Source organism: Propithecus coquereli, unplaced genomic scaffold, assembly GCF_000956105.1.
Source record: "Propithecus coquereli isolate 6110/MARCELLA unplaced genomic scaffold, Pcoq_1.0 Scaffold711, whole genome shotgun sequence".
NCBI lineage: Eukaryota > Metazoa > Chordata > Mammalia > Primates > Indriidae > Propithecus > Propithecus coquereli.
The window spans coordinates 549,343-569,347 of record NW_012153186.1 but is presented as its reverse complement, the minus strand read 5'-3'; positions in this window follow the sequence as shown (position 1 = coordinate 569,347).

Below are 20,005 nucleotides of genomic sequence, written 5' to 3'. Positions count from 1 at the left end.
CACTCGTGCACATAGGAAAATAACATTCATTGGAAATCAAGCAGGTGGGGAAGGAGAGGTTGGGTAAATTCGCATCTAACGGGTACAATATACAGTATCTGGGGATGGGCATGCTTTGACTCAAACAGTACAAAAGCAATTTATGTAACCAAAATGTTTGTACCCCTGTAATATTCTGAAATAAATTTAGAAAAATCATGAAAAAGAGTATGTCAACTTAGAGATGTGGTGAGCACCGGTGCTCGGCACGCAAGCAGACCCTCTGAAATAGACAAGACTTAGAGTCTCGGCAGTGGAGGCCATTTCTGCCAATTCTCAGGAGGGAACCAGAGAAACAGTGCCAGGGATAATACTCCTTATTCCAGCCAAGGGCGCAGCAATGAACGCAGAGCATGGGGGAATCAGGCCACGCAGCGAGGTGCACAGAGCTGGGCTCACACAGCGAGCAGACGGCAGAGGAGGCCCCAGCCCCCGTGACACCACCCAATTCCCAGCCCCCACCACCTGTGGGCCCCGTGCAGCCTGGCAGACCCTCATGCCAGGACACTAGGGCTGTGAGTCTCGGGGTCAGCCTTCCCCTACCATGCCCCGAGGGCTCTGGCGAGAACTAGAACCTCCCCTGGGGGTGGAAATGCTGAACCAGCTCAGACACCCCCAGGAAACGAACACAGGCAGAAAACGGTGAACAGAATTCCGAAAGCTTAGACCATGGCAGCCATGACCAACGATGCCGAAAGAAAAAAGGTCAGCAGACAACCTCCCGTCTAAAAAGTATAATTCTGCCGAAATTACAAGGGATCTTTCTTAAGGAGATTAAAGGCAAAAAAAAAAAAAAAAAAGATTGCTTCTCTTAACGACGCTCAACGTCAACCTAAAGCAGGATTTTCAAAATGGATGTCCCCGTCAAGGTGTCACAAGCAAGATGAAAGACGTCTCCCACGTGAAGGGCACCGATATATAAAATCTGACATAGGGGCTCCAGTTCCCCACGTGCTGCACGCATGACCAGTGCACACCTGCTACGCGGCGGGAGCTGCTCCAGGTCCCAGGAGCACAGTGGGGACAGCGCCGAGGGGTCCCGCCCCAGGCAGGTTTATTACAGGGGGGCGGGCGAGCAGTTAGCCATGCGCCAGCACACGCCGCACACACACGCCCACGGGCACACACACGTGCATGCAGGCACACGCAGGCACTAGGGCACACACGGGCACACATGGGCACTCACTATCGGGGTGACTGGTCTGAGGGGTAGAGCAGGGGTCCCCCTAGAGGGGGTTTGGGCAGAGGTAGCCGCTCTGAGCAGCGCCTGGGGAGGGGGCCCGGGCGGCAGGAGAAGGCCCTGCGCCGGCCGCGGGGCCACGTGGACACAGCAACTACATTTTATCACAAGCGAGCCCAGCGTAACCACATGCAGAAGCCGGAGCTGGGAATTCTTCCCGGCAGACTTGGTCACTGAGAACCTGACCCGCGGCTCACGGTCAGCGTGCGGTGATGACTACGCACACGCGTTTCAAGGCCTGCTGTGTAGGTCGGCTGTGTTTCCTATTAAGAGCACGTGTAGGCTCATGCACCTGCTATAATTTCATTTATCTACTTATAATATACAAGTCGCGTTCCTGTCTGCACTTTTTGCATTTCTACTAACCGTGTACGGTTTTACTTGCCTGCCTGGACTGGCTCCGTCTGAATCCCACTTTTCGGCTGTTATCTCTTGAGTAGAGGACCAAGTGCCCAGGGTCAGGCTGAGTTTGTGCCGTCCACAGCGCACATTGGTGGGGCGCAGGAACGGGCTCGGGTGCCTGTCAGTGGACCGGTTCTCTGGAGAAAAGCCAAACCGCGAAGGCCATCTGAAAGCCACCGGAATGTCAGCGCCTAAAACCTCCCTGGTGTAATCGAATACACAGGGCATCTAGAACCGTCTATTAAGAAACATGTCTGGTTCCACTCACGCACTCAAACTGTTGTTCTAATTAACTGTTAATTCGAATTACTCGGAGGCGCAAGGGTTCGGACTAAGTTAAATCACAGGATCTGCCGCATCTCGGCCTGGCCGCGCCCAGGCAGCCTTGCTGCAAACCCGCTGTCTGCCGCTCCCACGCCGCGTCCGTGGGGATCGGGCTGCGCTTGTCTCTGCCTTTCGGCTCCCTATTCAGTGGCCGTTTTCTTCTCCCTCTGTTTATAGAGGTCAAACGTTTTAGTTCAAAAAGTGTGACTTTTGGTACAAAGCCGTCCTGAGCAATTCGGACGCACGATTCCTGACCCTGCTATTTCACGGGAGTGGAGCCCCTTTGAGCGGGGCCTCCGCGGCGGCCGCCCCGACATGCTTCGCTAACCCTAATAGCTGCCTATTACCAGCTACAATTGGCATCTGAGCCAGGAGCTGGGTGAGAGCGGCAGAAAGGGTGTAAATTACACGGAGTCGCGGGAACAAAGCTTTTATTTCTCCTGAGCACAGCCCTTTGATAGGAAAACGGGGGAGACAAATGTGTCGCTAATTTAATTAAGTAGTATGAGATTTCAGGGTCTACAGATGCCATTTAGAACGGGATTAATCAAGAGCAGGTGACGAAAATGAATAGTCACACACAATGTTCGCGTTTTCAGCAATCCGACACAGTCGAATGGCACCAAGAGCTTAAAACAGGACACAGTTTTGCTTGATGATCCGAATCTCCCTCTTCTTCCCCTCACAATGCTCAGCTTGTTCTCCTGAGACAGAAACCTTTTCCGTTCTCCTGCTATAATCAAGACACCCAAAGTAAAAGGGTAAAGAAAGTGGTTTATCTACGCGATGCTTTGCTTATTCTTCTCCCCGCGTGTTCTTCCAGAGAAAGAAGAGGTGCCACGGGGAATCCTGGCATTGCCTGAACGGCCCACGACCCCCACCTCCATGCGGAGGACGCGACGGCGTGTCTCAGCCCCGTCGCACAGCCGGGCACGGGCCACGGGCTTCCCCAGGCACTGCCTGAGCACCTGCTGCCTAAGGTCCCGCCCTGCACGCTGGTGGCTTGGAGGGTCAGAAAGGAGCCCGAGCTCCCCGGCACATGTACACGTTGCTCAGAGACTGCCGGTGAAGGGCCTAACGGGGCCTGTGCACAGTGGGTAACAGCGCCCACCTCACCGACCTCGCTGAACAAGCGGTGGGGTTTGGTGCTTGTGTCCCAGGGGGACCGAGCCCCGCCTGTCGGCCCCAGTCCGGCTCTGCCCAAATCCACAAGCACAATCACACTTGAAGAAGACACAGCTCCAAGTGCGGAGTGCTTTGCAGAGAAATGCTTTTCGGAGAGTAACTCTTCTAGCTTCCAAATCAGCGCACTGGCTTGAGTAAGTAATTGGCATACGGATCCTTCAAAAATAATCAAATCTCTCTCAAATGCTTGGGATACTCTTAAGCGTCACACTCTCACGAATGGAGGTGGCAGTCTGAAGTTGCAGTTACATCATTGCTTCTTTTTCTCCACGTGCTTCGGAGGTGGTGGAGAAGGTACACGTCAGCTTAGGCTGCCGTCTCATTTTTCAGAAATTCGGAGTGAGTGGAGACTGAGCTGGTGAACTTTGCCAGTGAGACAACTCTGAGCGCGTATTGAGAATGACGTAGAGGGAATTTTTTGATTTCCGCAGGCCTGACCGCCGGTCATCTCAGCGCGTGCATTTCCTTCGCCTAGAGCTCCTGCCCTGTGGCTAAAAGCCAACCCAACCACACAAATAAACAAAATCCTTTCTAAATTTTAGAGCCCTCTAATGGTCTGTGTAATGGTTTTCCTGGGGAAACATTCGAAACTACTGATCATTTATTAGTTTGGTAAATATCTAGGGATTTCAGATGAACGTTTCACGCCTCTCCTTCAACCCCACAAGCAATTGCAGGTGGTTGTGCTGCGTCCTAAGCGCCAGGGAAAACAGTGGCATCGGAAAGATTATTGTCATTAGAACAAGCTTGCTCTGTTAGCGACTTCGAGGAAGGAGAAGAGGATGTTTTAAAGAAGACATCTTTCTGGCAACACCCAAAGATGTCACATAAAACTTGTCTCAGGGTAGATTTACACAGCTAAGCCTTCTGGGACCGAAAGATTCCCCCGGCACTTTAGAAGCTTGGAATCCCGCACACCTGCCCGCTGCTGGAACGGGCAGCGGCCCCATAGGCTGAGATTCTCTTTTTCCTTCCTTTTTGCCCATGAAAATGACAGGTGGCTGGTTCTTCCTCAGTTCATACGAGTCAGGCTCAGCATGGGTGTCACCTTGCTGAGAGGGTGCACCTGCCTCGCGGCACCCCGGGCCTGTGGGGCGGCCACACCAGCCGGGGGGTCCAGGTGGGACGGCAGAGCACACCCGGTGAGGAAGACCAGGGTGGAGAAATCTCTATCTGCTCAGCCAAACAACTCCTTCCCCTGCGCAGGCTTCCAGGAAGCAACCCTGCTCCCTGCACAGACGCGATTCTGTCTGGAAGCTGGTGCAGCCCAGACGCGGCGAGGGGAGGCCGCTGTGACCTCGCTTTCTTTGAAAGAGGACGGAGCGATCCTGCAGTCAGGCAGAGCCAGGCAGCCTCTCAGGTGCTCGGAGAGACCCTGGCTCGGAGCATCCAGGATCCACGACCGCACCCGGGACCGTCCCGCCACGTGCCGGGAGACACCGTGCTCTAGGGCCACGCCTCGCTCTCGCCCACCAGGAACCACCAGGAGTGCTGGACTCGCCGTCAGGGAAGGGCCTGGGAGGGAAGCTCGTGAATAATGTCTGGACTTGGCAGAGCCAGGACTGTTGTGCATTTTTCTCCATAATTTAAGACTCACTCCTTGGCAATTTTTTGTTCTTACTGTTTTTAAGAGACTTAGAATGACTCCCCCCACCCCGATCATATGCTTGAGATTACAATTATAAACAATTCTGGAAATTTGGTATTCATTTAAACCAATGTTTTCTAGCCTATTTGTTTTGAAATAATCAATTGTTTGATTTAAACTAAAAAAAAAAAAAATAGCTGGTGCAGACAGCGTGAGGATGCCCCAGGTGTGCGGGGCGCAGGTTTGGAAGAGCCCTTAGCAGTTTTTCCCACCGTCAGGTACTCAGCCTGAGGCAGGCCCCCTGGCCCACGCAGGAAGGGCCTCAGGGCACCCGGGCGGCGTGGCTCTCGGGGTGGAGTGACTCCCTCCGGACAGCAGCCTCCTTCCTCTTGGAGGAAGGCCCGCTCTGTGGTCACACCGCCTCGGGGCGGCCCCTGCTTTCTCGCGTGGGTGCTTTGAAAAGTGGCTTTTCCTTCTACTTGGGGCTCACCTCGGTGGCCTAACCACGGCAGGTGGGGTGAATATTTCCATAGACGTTTCATGATTTTATTTTCAAATGTCTCAAACCCAAAAAGTCCGTGAGATCTCAGTTCAGTAGACAGAAAAGTGACGAGAACGGGCTCGGGAGCTAATTAAAAGTGTAATGCCTTAAAACACAGAGACCGTGTCAACATACTTATCATAGCCAGAAAGAATGTAAACTTCAGGACAATCCCTTTCACAATTGTTGTACATCGACATCTTAATTAATGAGCTTTTACATTAAAATTCGTTGCAAGACCAAATGTTAAATTTTGAGCTCCTCTATGGTTTGGCACATTCCCTGAAACATTCCCTGCTTTTCATGGGAAACTGGGAGTTGGCTGAACTGCCCCTCCGAGAACGAGGAAGGGGTGCCACACGGAACCGCAGCAGGGGCGGGAGCCCTCAGCACCCAGAGAAGTAATTAATTACAAACGCACCCCGAGAGAATCGATTATAGGTAGCCCTATAAAGTATAAAGGGAGAAATATAGGTCCTTAAAAAAATACAGTGCGTTCATGCTGGAGGGTGAAAATGAATAGGAACTTTTTTTATTAAACTAATATACCGTTTGATTAAAAAGTGAACTATGTAAGCGCTAATAAGATAAGAATGATGAAGTCAGTAAAAATAGTCTTGGATTAGCTGAGTTACAATTTTTTTTCCAAAACTGTTCAGCAGGAAAGAGACTAAAGGAAAACAGGCCATGATGAAGCTTCTCGGCGCCGTCGCCGTGGCCGTGAGGAAGTGGCGGGGTGCAGGGGCCCTCAGGTCGCGGTGCGGTGGGGCCATGCGGGGGCCGGTGCTGGCCCGGCTGCTGAGTCTCCCGGGAGCTTCTCAAGGCCCAAACGTTCCACATTACAAAGCTCGACCACGAGAAGGTCTTGCATCCGCACACCGCGAGAAAGCGTCATTAGACGGGGACACCCACACGGCAAAGCGGGAAAGAGGGAGGGAAGAAAGGGACTTCCCGCCGGGACAGGTGCCCGGGCTCTCGGAGCTGAGTGGACGCAGATTCCAGCGCAGAAGACAGTGAAGAAATAAAAGCCAGTAAGGAGGTCGGATATTTTTCAGTACTTTTTAAAAATAGCAATTTTTTTTTTAACTTTGCAATTAGTTTTGTTCTTAGGCCAAAAGTGTTTGTAACTTTTTCTGTTGCACAGATACAAGTTATTGAGAAACGTATCTATTTACAGCTTGCCTGGGTCAAGCTAGGATTCGAGGCGGCTGAGGGCCATACGCATCATCTGATGAGATAAAAGGGCCCACACTGAGGGTACCTGCAGGTCGGGCGGGCGCAGCCACAGAACCCAAGACGAAGGCCCCGAATAATGTGCCCAGGAGCAAGGTCCCCCGGAAGTGGCTCACTCGCTGGGCGGAGGCCCTTCCAGGATGGGTGGCATTGACAGCGTCCCCATAAACTTCCTGTGGTCCCTCCAGGAGGGACTCCCAATGCCTTCACTCAGGCTCCCCCCACTGACTCCCCAAACCCCTCGCAAGAGCTGGACGTCTTCCAGGGAGCTGCGGATGGAGCAGAAAGGGAGGGCCCAGCCACAGGGAGCTCCCCATCCCGCTGACATGTGAAAGGCACACACAGGTGAGCACGCAGGTGAGTGGACACGCCGTGTGACCACGACGTGCACACAAGGGACGTGGAGCGGGGATGGCCAGAGCCCTCTGTTTCGGAGACAGGCGGTTCCCAGCACGCTCTGGGGATGGAAAACAAAGGGGCCCAAGTGGCAGGACGGAGGGAGGCTGTGGATGATGACGCCAGAGAAGGGGGTGGGCCCAGGGCCTGGGGCACCCGGCTTCTGACCTGAGCCCCCAAGGAGGTGAGCGGGGCTGTCAGAGCGGGTGGGGCAGGGCAGCTGCAGGACCCTGGCACCTGGGCCAGGTGGGAGGGGTGCCTTGGACGGGTCATTGGCAGTGGGGGTGGGGAGAAGGGGATGGAGTCTGGTCCCTCGACATTTTGAATGGAGGGTCTTGAGTGTTAAGTTCCGAGCCCTGGAGTGTCCCACAGCGGAGACCTAACCAAAGGCCACTTACATGGGCTCCGCGGGGAAGGCGGGCACGGGGGGTCGAGGGCTGTCGTGCACCGCGTGACTAGCAGGTGGTCAGAAGAGGCCCCCCTAGTTTGGGACATACAGTACCTTGGACAGAAAGGAAACAGTAAGATGAAAAGAGTGGCATGAACCAAGTTCAAAACCACCTGCTTCCATGCTCTGCCCCTCTGCAGACGGGAAGTGGGACCAGGCGAAGGCCCGTGTCTGGCCCTGGAGCCTCCACGGAGCCGAGCGCCAGAGTCGGCCAGTCCGGTGGCTGCGGCTGCTCTCCCCTGAGGAAAGACCCCCAGGTGTCCTCAGGAAGGGACAGGGATGGGGAGGAGTCTGCAAAGTGCTCTTGGGGAAGGAACTTCCCCTGCAGTCTCCGAGGTGGGAAGTTCGGTCGTCGTGCCGAGGTCTGTCCGGTGAGCACCGTGGTCTCATCAGCCCATGTGGTGCCCCCAGATCAGCCACGACCGCCACAAGGAAGAGGCGGCCTGGCCGCTGGGACATTCATGCCGCCGAAATGGGAATTTAACAATGTCTCGGGGTGAATGCCTGTTGTCCCTTTTTTCACGTGTGTCACATGATCTCGCTGTGTGACATCGCAAATCTCCCTCGCGGCTTTGTTGGCCTCTATGCATGAATAATTTTCCCAGTGCTTGTTTTTAGCAGAGCCCGAGAAAGAGCGCATTACCGCGCAATCTCTTGTTGTTGGCTGTCAGCATTCTGTTGGCCGGAGCTGGCTTACAACGGTGTAAAGCCCCCGGTGGCATGTGTTATAATATATGACGCATTGTCCCCCTGAAGAACACACGAAAGAAAGAACATTGTTCTACGAGGGAGCAATTCATTGGGTTTTTCCCAGAGACTCTTGGGTCAAGTTTTTATAGGCCTATTTGATTTTCAAATTCTTTTTTTACCCTCTTTCCTCTCAGCGAGCATAGTGTCCAAACTTGTCTACATTCACTTCCCATGTTTTGTGCATGGTAGATGTCCTTTAAAGAGAGTATCTCAAATAAGTCTTTATTCTTGTTTTGTTGGCTCTTATTCTGTGTTTTCATGAACTCTGGCCCCAGCCATGGCAACTGCAAGAAAAATGTTAACCATGATTGACAGGATTAGAAAGCCTTGGTCCCTATCCGCATTTCAAACACTTGGGGAACAATGGTGTTTGGTGTGATTGAATTAATGAGATACTGTGGGCTGTCAAAGGAGCACACATACTTTACATAAACCTGATTATCTTTGCATGGCAGAAATGGAAAAAAAACCACGGAGAGCTGGAGTTTGGCGCTCACTCCTACCTCCAAAGGCGCCTTGGCCGGGCAGCCCGCTCCAGGCGAGGCGTGCGGCCGGCCCGGCCTCCCTGCCCGCGCAGCGTCCATCAGCCGTGCTGTTTAACGAGTCTGTTCAGGAAGCCGGGCCGAGCAGCACTGCGTTCACAGCTCAGCACCCCCACGGGCTTTTTTCTTCTTTTAGTTTTCCCTGGGAGCCATTGTTCAGCGTGGGCTAAGAACACATTCCCAGTTAGACCTGGGCTGGGGCTCCGGCCTGTCCCCACCCCAGGAAGAGGCCAGGCTGCGGCCACAGAGCACTTAAAGGCCGGTCCTGCTGGTGCAGACTCCAACCCCGGAGGATGCCAGCGGGGCCCTGTGTGCGGACAAGGACAAGGCGTCCTCGCCAACGGCCAGGGCTCTCGTTGGCTCCCGAGGGCTTTGGCAGAGGTGCCCCAAGTTCACTGGGCGTGAGGGGAGCGTCTGAAATGCTCTCACCCCTGACCGAGAGCTCCTGTCTCCCCCCGGGAGCCGCAGAGTGAGAGAGCGCATGTGTGTGTGTGTGTGTGTGTGTGTGTGTGTATGTGTGCGCGTGCGTGCAAAGGCGGCTCTGGCCAGGGCTGAAAAGTTCCGGGTGGAAACCCTCTGGAGGAGAGAGCAGGTGAGTAGCCCCGTCCCTGCCGGCGCGTCCCCATCTGCGGCTCAGCAGATCCACCGGGCTCGGACCCGACGGCTGCCCTGGGTTCCGGGAGCAGATCTGAGTGTCATCGCAGGTGCTGGGACTTCATTAGGGAAAAAGCCCGACCGAGGTAACAAATTCAGGAAACAAAGCGAACAGACAGACCACAGAGGTGTCCCCTCCCGGCCCGAGTCTCCAAGCACTTCTGCTCCTGCGGCTGCCGGTGGGATTCAGAGCCAGGGATGACATCGACCGGAAACCACAGCCAGGGACGGCCGCCCCGCCTCACTCCAGAGGAACAAGAATGACGCAAAACAGAGTGAGGACGGCCTGAGACCTCAGCTGCTTCTGGACACCGGGGCGAATTTCAGCCCCCCGCCCCCCACCTGAGTGCTTGTTGCTCACGTGTCCACCGCAAGAGTCAAGAAATTCAGCCAGTTTTTATAGTCACAGAACAACTTCAAGCACACTTTGGAGGCCAGCGCCCATACTTTACCCTCAATCCATAGATTAAACATACGCACACATGGGAACACGCATTCACACACACACGGAAATAAAACAACAGTAGGTGTAATTTGGGTCTCTGGGAATGGCCCTGTCTCCCTCAATGACCTCTGTCTACGGCGGGAGCCTTGGTCTCCGGGGACGGGCTGCAGGGAGCCACTGATCCTGCAGGCTCCGCTCCCCGGGGACAGCTTTGCAGAAACACGGGCTCTGACCTCACATCGGCCCAGTGTGGGCCACTCCTCTCCCCACCCATTTGGAGCCTGGGACAAGCAGAGACGCTTAATCCCTCCGGGCTGGGAGCACCTGCCCGCGGGCTGCCCGGCCCCGCCAGCAGGTGTCTCTGTTTCACACGCGTCCTGGGCACTGGCCACCATCCTCCCCACGGGCAGCATCCGGGTCCCCTGACCTGCCGGGTGGGATGGAGGATGACATTCCTGCTCTTTCCTGCCCAGAAGAGGGGTGCACAGGGCTGGAGAGAGTTTCTGGAGGAACCAAACTGCCCCACTTAAAAACGCTGTTTAGAAACTCTTCTAACTTCAGGGGGTGTTGGAACGAAGACCTGACCCCAAATTAACCTACAAATGCCTCCCCTGCCCAGGAGCCAGAGAAGGTGGAATTTTCTCATTGAGTTCCTAATCAGGAAAACTACAAGATGACCATAGCAATGCTAGAGGTGGAAAGAGAAACAGATACTTGTTGGATTTTATATTCAAATTTTTATCTGCTTCTAAAGGTTCCTTCAACACAGATCTGAGAGGAGCTGCGTGAGTCATTGGTCAGTAGCTCGCTCTATTACGCAGCCCTCTAATTAAATTTTTTTCCCCAAGAAAGAGGATTCTTTCTCATTGTAAATAATAAAGTTTGTTCCTGGAAATTAAAAAATATTCTTAGAGTATTTAAGTTCTATTTTAAAATTTCATACATTTATAAGATAAAATACACTTTAGATTTTACTTCCTCACCTTTATTTTGTTTTGATGAAGTTCTTAGAAAAATTATTTTATTTTTTTAAAATAAAAAAGAAAATGAGATATTGCTGTTAATGACCATACGGATTTGTGAACTGGGGCTTGGCAAACAGGTGTCATCAGTCTGTGTTGTGACCTCTTCGCGTTGACGTCATTGCAGACACTGGTGGGCATTTGAAACGCGTCCAGCTTGGAGTACAGCCCCCAAAACTCACCGTTGATGTTGTTACTGACAGAATGAGGTGTCTGAATTTGGAAAAAATATGTTATGAAAATAAAAAACTTCAGTTTTATCAAATGAATCTTGTTAGGGCTTTGTAATTTGAGCTATGTTTGCAATGATTTAAAGTAAGCACGTTGCGGTGACATATCTGTCACTAACGAGCTCCTTGTTTTAAGAAAGGGTTTGAGGGAGCTCATTTCTCTGGGATTTTATGGCTTCATTTTAGATGATGTGGAAACTGAGACACAGATATTTTCCAGGGCACTCCAGAAGGTTTTAGGGGGGAAGAAACACATATTTGAACTTAGATCTCCGGAGACCCCATTTTCATGTCTTGCTCCCCACATTGGAGTCACAATGCTATTTACGTATGGCAGGTTCTTCTTGCTTCACACCAGATTTGCTTGAGTTTGTTATGCTTTATTTTAAAGAAAATGCCTTTGGTGATTATAAAACCTTTTAAACACATATTTCAGAGACTTTTATAAACATGTTTGAACTCCCTTGTAAGTTGAAGTGAGGAACTAAGCGCTCAATGCTTTGTGTCTCTGGCCTTGCGAGGAAAGCCGTCCTCGGGCTGGCCGTCCACTGCACCTGTCCCGAGTTCCCCCTCCCTTCCATGCTGCCTGTGCCCACCCAGAGGCTGCTTCGGCTGGGCCTCCTTGTCCTCTGGCTTCCAGATGTGGCTTTATGGGTCCGTGGTGGTGTCCTGCCCTGCCCGGCCTCGGCAGCGGGCTCTGTACCAACTCCCCACCGCCCCTCGGGAACGCTGTGGTCCTCAGGGCCCCCTCTGACAGGTCCCCCACAGTCCGCCTGCACCCACGTAGCCAGCTTGGCAGTGGGGGTGCCAACGGTGGCGGGTGGGGCTGTCAGGGGAGTAACGGGAAGAGGCTCCAGGACGGTGATGCCCCGTCTCACCAGGTGAGCACGCTTACTGCCAGGCACAGGTGCAGCTCCTCACTCTCATGTACCTTAACTTACAAGAGGGCACCTAGACCGCAGAGAAGTCCCTGGGGGCTGCCCCGTCCCCTCCCCGGGTTCAGCCTGCATTCTGCTACGGACCGGGGACCAGGAAGGGGCGCTGTTTGGGCATGGCACACACGCTGGCCTCAGATGGCAGCCCGGGAAAGACCCAGCGTGCTGGTTGAGGTGCTTCCGATGCAGGCGAGGCCGAGTGGTGCAGAGCTGAGGTGCGGGGGCTGGGGGGGGCACTCTTCATAGAGTCTCCCATGGGCTGGGGCACCCCGTGGCAGTGCTCTCTGATGGCTACGGTGACTTTGTCATGGTCACAGGAGTGGATCGACACAGACTGAAAACAGTTCACCTGAAAACTCACTGCATCCCGGAGGGAACAGCAGGGCAGCTGTGTCCCCGAGTTAATGCACCAGTCGTGAAACATCAGCACCCCCACCCCAAACAGAAAGTGCCAGCTGGGCCTCAAAGCAGCTCCATTCAGCAGAACGTGCGTTCTTCACCCAGAGTTGTGCTGTCTTGGGTGCGGCACGCTGACACGTGGGCATCGAGCGGCTTCCAGATGCCGAGGGCTGGATGAGGGCAGGGACCCCAGAGAGCCACTAAGTGTCACAGTGCTGCAAGGACCGGATGCAGCGCAGGTTCACGGCTGTCTGGGAACGTACCTACGGGAGAAAGTGTCAGGTGGCGTACGTAATAGACTCCAGAAAAGGCGGCTATGTACTTGCCGAAGGTGGATCTTGGAAATAAACACACACCTGAAGAACAAGAGCGATACCAAGTGAGAAGGTGAGCGTGCCAGGTGGGCCAGGGCCAGCCCAGCGGCCGACCCTGCCCTGTCGTTCATGGGCAGAGAACCCGCCAGTGCCCCAGAGCGGGGCTTCACCGGCTCTTCTGACGGGAGGAACCAGCACCGCCACCAGGTGCCTCACGTCCACGTGTCCATGTGTCCACGTGGTGGGTCCGCCGGGTGGCTGGCCAGGGTGTCGTGACGGGAATTGGGACAGGTGTGTCCAGACGCCAGGTGGTCTCTCTCCTGAGGTGAGTGAAAACGCGTCCACCCTGCAGTTCCGTGGGGCTTATTTCTGGCTGTGACCAAGGGCAGCTGCCGATACAGAGTAACTGGTCATTTCAGGCAAACTCCGGACGCCGGGGGCTCACCTTACGTGGTCCTTGGTGGGCGAGATTTGTCATGTGATCTGCTCCAATGCACAGATGACAGTCAGCTGATGCTGTCACAGGCCACGGCAGAGTTTTCTTTTCTTTCAGACGTTCGCCACGAAGTGTGTGTGTTTCATAATCCAGACACTGCCCCGCACGGCGGTCCTGAAGCAGTTCCTGGCACGCAGGGCGCCGCGGCTCCCAGGGCCTCCGAGTGACGGCCGGACGGGGGAGGATGCCTCTCCCCCCGCAGCGGCCTTTGTTCTCTCACGATTTCATTCTTCCGAAATTTCACAGCTTTGGTTTTAGGTCTGATTTTCCCCTTGGGGACTGGGGACTGGAAAAGGATTTCTTTTCAACCTGGTTTTGGGAAGAGCATCCTTTGAACCACAGACTCAGTGTTCTTGGGCACCAGAAATCATTAATGAAGGTAATTATCACCAGAGAACCAGGGCAGGCGAGTCTGGGGTCGGGGCAAGGCCGGGACAAGGTTCTCCTGGACGGCGGAGTTAAGGGACTGACGTGCGCTGAGGTCCCCAAGGCAGCAGCCTCCCCAGGCGCTGGCCCTGCCGGAGCACAGGTGCCCCCACGGCCCTCCCTGCTGCCTGCCAGCCGCGCCCCTCTAGGAAGGCGCGAAGCCGCCCACGTCGTGCGGCCGTTGGCCTTGGGACAGCTTGCCCGCTGTGAGTCCGCAGAGGCCGAGGTGGTGGTCTCGTCCCAGCAGGAGCGCGAGCAAGAAGATCGGGGCTCACACCCGTGACCTGGGGGACACTGGGGATTCGTGCCTGGCGGATGAACGCGTCAACCTGAAACCTCGCGGTCTCCGGGCATTTTTAAATAAAGCCGGGCTCAATTTCAAATAGTCTCTCTTGTAATATCTGGACGCCTCCCTTCCTCGTCTCCGTCTAGCTAATAAAGCCACCGCGACTCCCTCGGCTGGTGCGGGGAGCGGGAGGCAGCAGGGAAGGGGTTAAGCCGCCGCATCCCGCAGTTTCTCAATCAGCTCGGAAGCCTCGGGCCAACTTTGCTCATAAGACTCTGCACAAATATTTCTTTTTCTATCAGAGGAATTCTAATTCTGCACACAGACCAGGGCTACTCAGATTATTACACATTATTAAAAATTAATTTTAAAAAACGGTCTGGTTCTTGGAATGTGCCGTGGAGGTGTGTGTCCAAGTCTGAGTCACAGACGCAGAAAGACTGGACGGAATCCGTACGTCGTGTGGGCAAAATAGCCCCAGAAAATCGCTCCTTTCCTTCGACGATTGTGGCCACTGGTTTTGGTTATGCTCCTTTGACCACAGGGACTTTGAATAGTTACACTGACCTTAAGTTATAACAGCAGCAAAGCTTTCATGCCTTGCCCTCCGGTCCACGGTTTTCTTGGTGTGTTCCCTGGGCGGGATGTCCCGGACAGACGGGATGATGCCCTTGAGACCGGCTGGAGGGCAGGGTTTGCACAGATCTGCACAGACACACCAGGGCTTGTTGATTCCAGTAGCCCCATCAGGCGCTGACTTTACGCTTTCTCTGGAGGACGGGAGGGTCCTATGGACAGAGTGCAGGGACCCCAGCCCTGAGCGCCAGCACTGAGGAGAAAGGTAAGTAGAGATCGCGTGTGTTTTTCTCCTAGCAGACCAGTTAAGTGTAGCGACTTCTACTGGGTGTTGCGGTATGTTTGGATGTGCGCGTGCGCCTGTACCTGCCTCCGATACTCTCAGTACTGCCTATTTGAGGGAATAAATAAATGATTTGGTCCCAGTTCAACTTAACGCAAAGTAGATATTACACTTTATCCCTACACCCTCCACGGATCCAAGGCACGGTACTTGAGGTACCAATAGCCACCATCCTTGGAGAGCCTCCTGGTCCCCGTGCGTCACCTGTAGTGGTCCGTGGACTCCTTTGGCTCCCCGTGGGTCGGGGACGTGAAGGCACCGCCCAGCGCCAAGTGCTGGCCAGTGGCCTGCTCAGTGTCCCAGCTGTGAAGCCCGGCTCCGGCGCAGCTGGTCTCCTCCCTGGGCCCAGGCGGCAGGTGGTTTTCTGGTGTTTCTGCGGGCAGGCGGGCAAGACAGGCTCGACTGAGCTTGTGAACCAAAAACCCACATTGTTGACAGGGTTACGTGACACAAATCATTACTACTCAAGATCAGCTGGACAAAACCAAGGCACAGAAATTGATAATCGTCTTCATCACTGTTGATTATTTTGCTGACTTTCAACAGTGTCAGCCTGTGGGGGTCCAAGGGAACGGCTGCAAGTCCTCGGCCTGGTGGCCCGTGCAGTGGACACTGAGTATGTCCTGACTTCCCCAGTGCCCCCGGACCTGCATTTTCAACTCTGTGGTGTTCAGCTCCTTTCCAGCCCAGAGCTTTGGTCTGAAGGGACACACTCTTTGCCTTCACAAAGCAGGAATTACGAAGCAGGAGCGTGAGCAGGTTGGAGTAGTGAGCAGCTACCCCTGTAATTTCAGAAGAAAACGATGCATCCACCCATCCATACACCTATCCATCCATCGATCCACCTGTCCACCCATCCACCCACCCACCCATCCATTTATCCATCCATCCACCCACCCATATACCCACCTATCCATCATCCATCCACCTACCCATCCACCTATACACCCATACATCCATACACCCACCTATCCATCGGTCCACCCGTCTATACTCCCGCCCACCCATCCATCTATCCATTCATTTATTCATCCATCCACCCATCTATCCACCCATCCAATGAATACCATCCACCACCCTGTCCCAGGACTAGGGATACATTGATGAGCAAACCAAACCACATTTCATCTCTCTGGCCACGCCCTTCTCTCCAACTGACAAGACTTTAAAAACGCCTGAAACTCAGGGCCTCCCTCCTCACCCAGCAGCCCAGAAGGGGTGGGCTCAGGTTGTAGCTACACAGACAGTCACGTGGTAATTCATAACCAGTGGGCAAATCAGCCTCGTTTATTGGGGATTCTTTTCCTGTAGCATTATTAAATTACTTTTCTCTAATTTTCTAATTTTTGCTAATTTTCTGGAATACTTAATAGCTTTTGATCCGTAAGTCGATTTATTTATAACCTTTAATATATAACCAAACAACACAAGAGTGAACTTAAAATTTTAAGTTTTATCCCCTCATAAGAGGGAGTGTGTGAAGTGCAAGCACGCCTGCATTTACGAGAAGACGGGGTGTTGGAGGAAGAGGGTGGAGTATCCCTCCCCACTCCCCCCTCAGGGAGTGGCTGGTGCAGCTGGCAGCTCTGGCCACCGGCCACCTGTGCTGTCCACGTCCAAGATCTTGGGATCCACTGGTGGACGCTCCACCGGGAACGCCTGGGCCAGGCTGCAGCTCCCCGAAGGCCACCAGGGAAGGTGCAGCCGTCGTGCGGGGCTGCAGGGGGATGGACAAGCTGCTCGTCACTGCTTTAGCCTCGTCCTCGACCAGGAGGTGCTGCGTGTGATGAGACCTCTTCACGGGACAAAACTGTTCTAGAGCAACCTGGTCCCCCACCTCTGTCCTCACCTGCCCTGAGCCCATCCCACCTGGAAGAGAAGGAAGGGCAGCCTCAGGCCTGGAGGTTGCTGGGTTCACTTCTAAGAAGCGGATTCCCACTGAACCCGATGCCACATGGGGACTCCGACAACAGGCACCAAGACCCTCTCCATCCTCTGGACACTGCCCCTGCTCAGGGGACCGTGGCCCCCCTGCTTCTGGCAATGCCTTCTCTGGGGCAGGAGCCTCTTGAGGAAGCAGGGGACCCTCCTGCGGGTTCCCAGACAGGCCCCGACTTCAGGGGTCTTCCTGTCACACGCGGGGCGCTGCCGCTCTGCTTTCTTGCACAGACGGGCGGATGTCTGTGGGTGGAATGTGCCTCCGGTCTCGGCATTTTGAGCTTGCGGATCAAGGTTTAACTCCAAACCTGGTTCCGGCGACAAGCTGGAACCTCTTTGGCTTTGGCGTCCTTGGGTGTCCAGGGTGACAGGCCAGAGAGAGTTGGGGCTGGCGGCAGTCCTCTGTCCAGACTAGTTGTTCTCCCGCTGGGCTGGGGCTTCCCTTGCTTGTGCAGCTCAGCACAGGGCACGGCAGGCCTGGCCCCTCGCGCCTTCTCCTCCAGAGGGCTCCTCGCGGTGGGGTTCCCCCCGGCCTGTGCTGGCTACTCCCACACAGCTGCCCGGGGCACCTGCATGCCCCCGGGATGCATCTCAGGTCCCCGGTCCCTGTAGCAGAACGGGAGTACCAGGGCCTGGCCGGTAGCCTCAGGGTTAATTCTCAGCCATTGCTGGAAGAAAGCAAACACCCAACTGGGCGCTGGTTTGTAAAATGAATTTTCAATGTGTAGCCTGCAGACGACCATTGGCCGTGGTCGATAAATAAAAACAGTCCTGACGTTTATCGTTGTAGGGAGTAATGATGATTCGCAGGCTGGCCGCCGCCGCTGAGTGCCCGTTTGTGGCGCGCAAGGGCGGCCCCATTAGCTGCTGTTTGCTCCTTTCACGGGCGTCCTCTGACTCGCGGAGGCCTGATCGATACTTGGTCTGCACGGCGTCCTGACTGAGGGTGTCTGGACCACTGTGGCCCGCTGATAGTGACGCCTTTATTCAGGCCGCGTTAGGGACAAGGGGGTGCAGAGTGGGGGAGAATTCAGCGAGTGCTCACGGGAGGACCGTCGGGCTGCGCAGAGGACAGGGGCAGCCACAGGACAGGGGACGTGGCGGGAGAAAGTGCAGACGTTTCTAAAGTAGGAAGGAAAAGAAGAGAGAGGATATTTTCACAGGTTTTCCTTGACATGCTAACAATCTCAGTCAGCTTTAACAGATTCTGTGAAATTCGTCTTCTTGTAAAAGATCGACTTTATTAGCCTTTGAGGCTTAACACAGAAGTATTTTCTCACATTCCGAACAGCGTAAGGATTCTCCCGTAAACACGAATGCAGCACCCTGCTCCCCGACGCCAGCCTGTCTCCCTTCCCTCAGACAAAACACGAGGGTCCCTCGGTCAAACGCCTGCTTTCCCGGCGACGTCCACGCGCCCTCCCCAAGGCCCTGCATCCCGCAGTCGCGCAGCGCCGGGGGAGGCGCGAGGCGAGCAGGTTGCTCGTGGCGGTTCCGCGTCTCAGCCGTGAACGAGCCCACACTCAGGGCCGGCTCAGCCCCGCGGCAGCGCCTGTCCCTTCCAAGTGGGGACGTTTCCTGTTATTCCTGCCCAGTCCGGGCAGGCTGTGTCCTAATAGCTGGGGGACGAGTGTCACTGGGATGCCATTTTACGAGTTTGCAACGCAGTGGGAGTCTGGGTGACTCGCAAGGTTGGGGCGCCGGCAGGGTCTGGTTCCGACGGTCTGATTCTGAAATCCGTTTCTGTGAACCGGGCCGGGCTGTCTCTAAGATCAGCACCTGAATAACTCCTGTTTCCCTCTGCTCATGTGACCACGGCGTGGCGCTGCGCCACCCCTCCTTCCACACGAGCCCTTTCCGGGGGGGTCTCCTGGGAGGGGGCAGAGATGGCCACTCCCCTGAAGAGCCCGGAACCCCAACCCCAGGAGTCTGGGGACCTCCGCCGTGCTCCAAGACCGTCCGTGTAGAGGGGACAGCCAGTGTCTCCCGTTTTTAGGAAGAGCCTCGTGTTTTGGTTTTGCTTCATTTTGCTTTGCTCCAGGGTAGCACAGATGCCAAAGTGCCGCAAGCCCTGAGAGGCTGAGCTCTTCCTCCTGCACAAGCCCCGCTGGGGGGTGCAAACGCCTTCCCGGCAACGCCGCTGACAGGTACGCTGTGGCTTTCCCGGGCAAACTGGCGGGAATACTCTAGTCCCCCGTCCATACCGCACAGCTCCGCATCTCTCAGCCCTCCCCTGAGCGGCAGTGACCTAACGGAGGCCCCGCCTGGAGGACGAGGCTCCGGCTCCCACGGCTCCACGCGCAGCCCCTGCGGAGGGGAAGCGGAGGAGGGAGAGAAGAGGACGGAGCTTGAGAGAGAAAACCAAATGACGGCAGAACACAGGGGCTGCGGGGTGGACATGGACCCGCCTCTCAGTGACCCAGACCGCGCCGTGCACACGGCGGGGAACGTGCAGGTTTGAAGACATCAGAGTCTCGGTTGTCCGCACTTGTGGACCAGCTTAACAGCACAAGGGTGATGCCAGCAACATGGAAACATAATTTTAGCAAATGTGACAGATAAACGGCTGATCTATTTAAAAGGAGTCCTTCTGTATAAGTATAAAAACCAACAAAAAGCAATAGTAAATAAGAGCAAAAAAATCAATAGGCAACCAACAAAAGAAGTACAAAATTGCCCAGGGTCATACTCCATCTCGTTAGCAACTGAAGCAACTGGAACTTGAACAGGGCGCTGTCACTCGCTGCTCCAAACAGTGAAGGGGGACGAGCAGGGCCGGTTCTGCCCAGGCTGGGCCAGCAGGACCCTGGTGCAGGCACGTGGGAGGGGGAGCTGCACAGACTTGTCAGGAGGGACGTGGAGAAACGTGGACCAAGACCCTGAAAACTACCAAAGCACCTTATCCATCCACTCTGATTCCAGGAGTGTCCCACAGAGAAATAAATAGATAGGCACAGAGACACAGGCGGGAATTTAGTTAACTTCACTTTAATAACGAAAAGTTAGGCCAGGCGTGGTGGCTCATGACCGTGATCCCAGCACTCCGGGAGGCCGAGGCGGGAGGATCACTTGAGCTCGGGAATTCAAGACCAGCCTGAGCAAAAGCGAGACCCTATCTCTACAGTAATAGAAAAAATTAGCCGAGCATGGTGGCCTGCACCTGTAGTCCTAGCTACTGGGGAGGCTGAGGCAGCAGGATCGCTGGAGCCCAGGAGTTTGAGGTTCCTGTGAGCTAGGCTGATGCCACGGCACT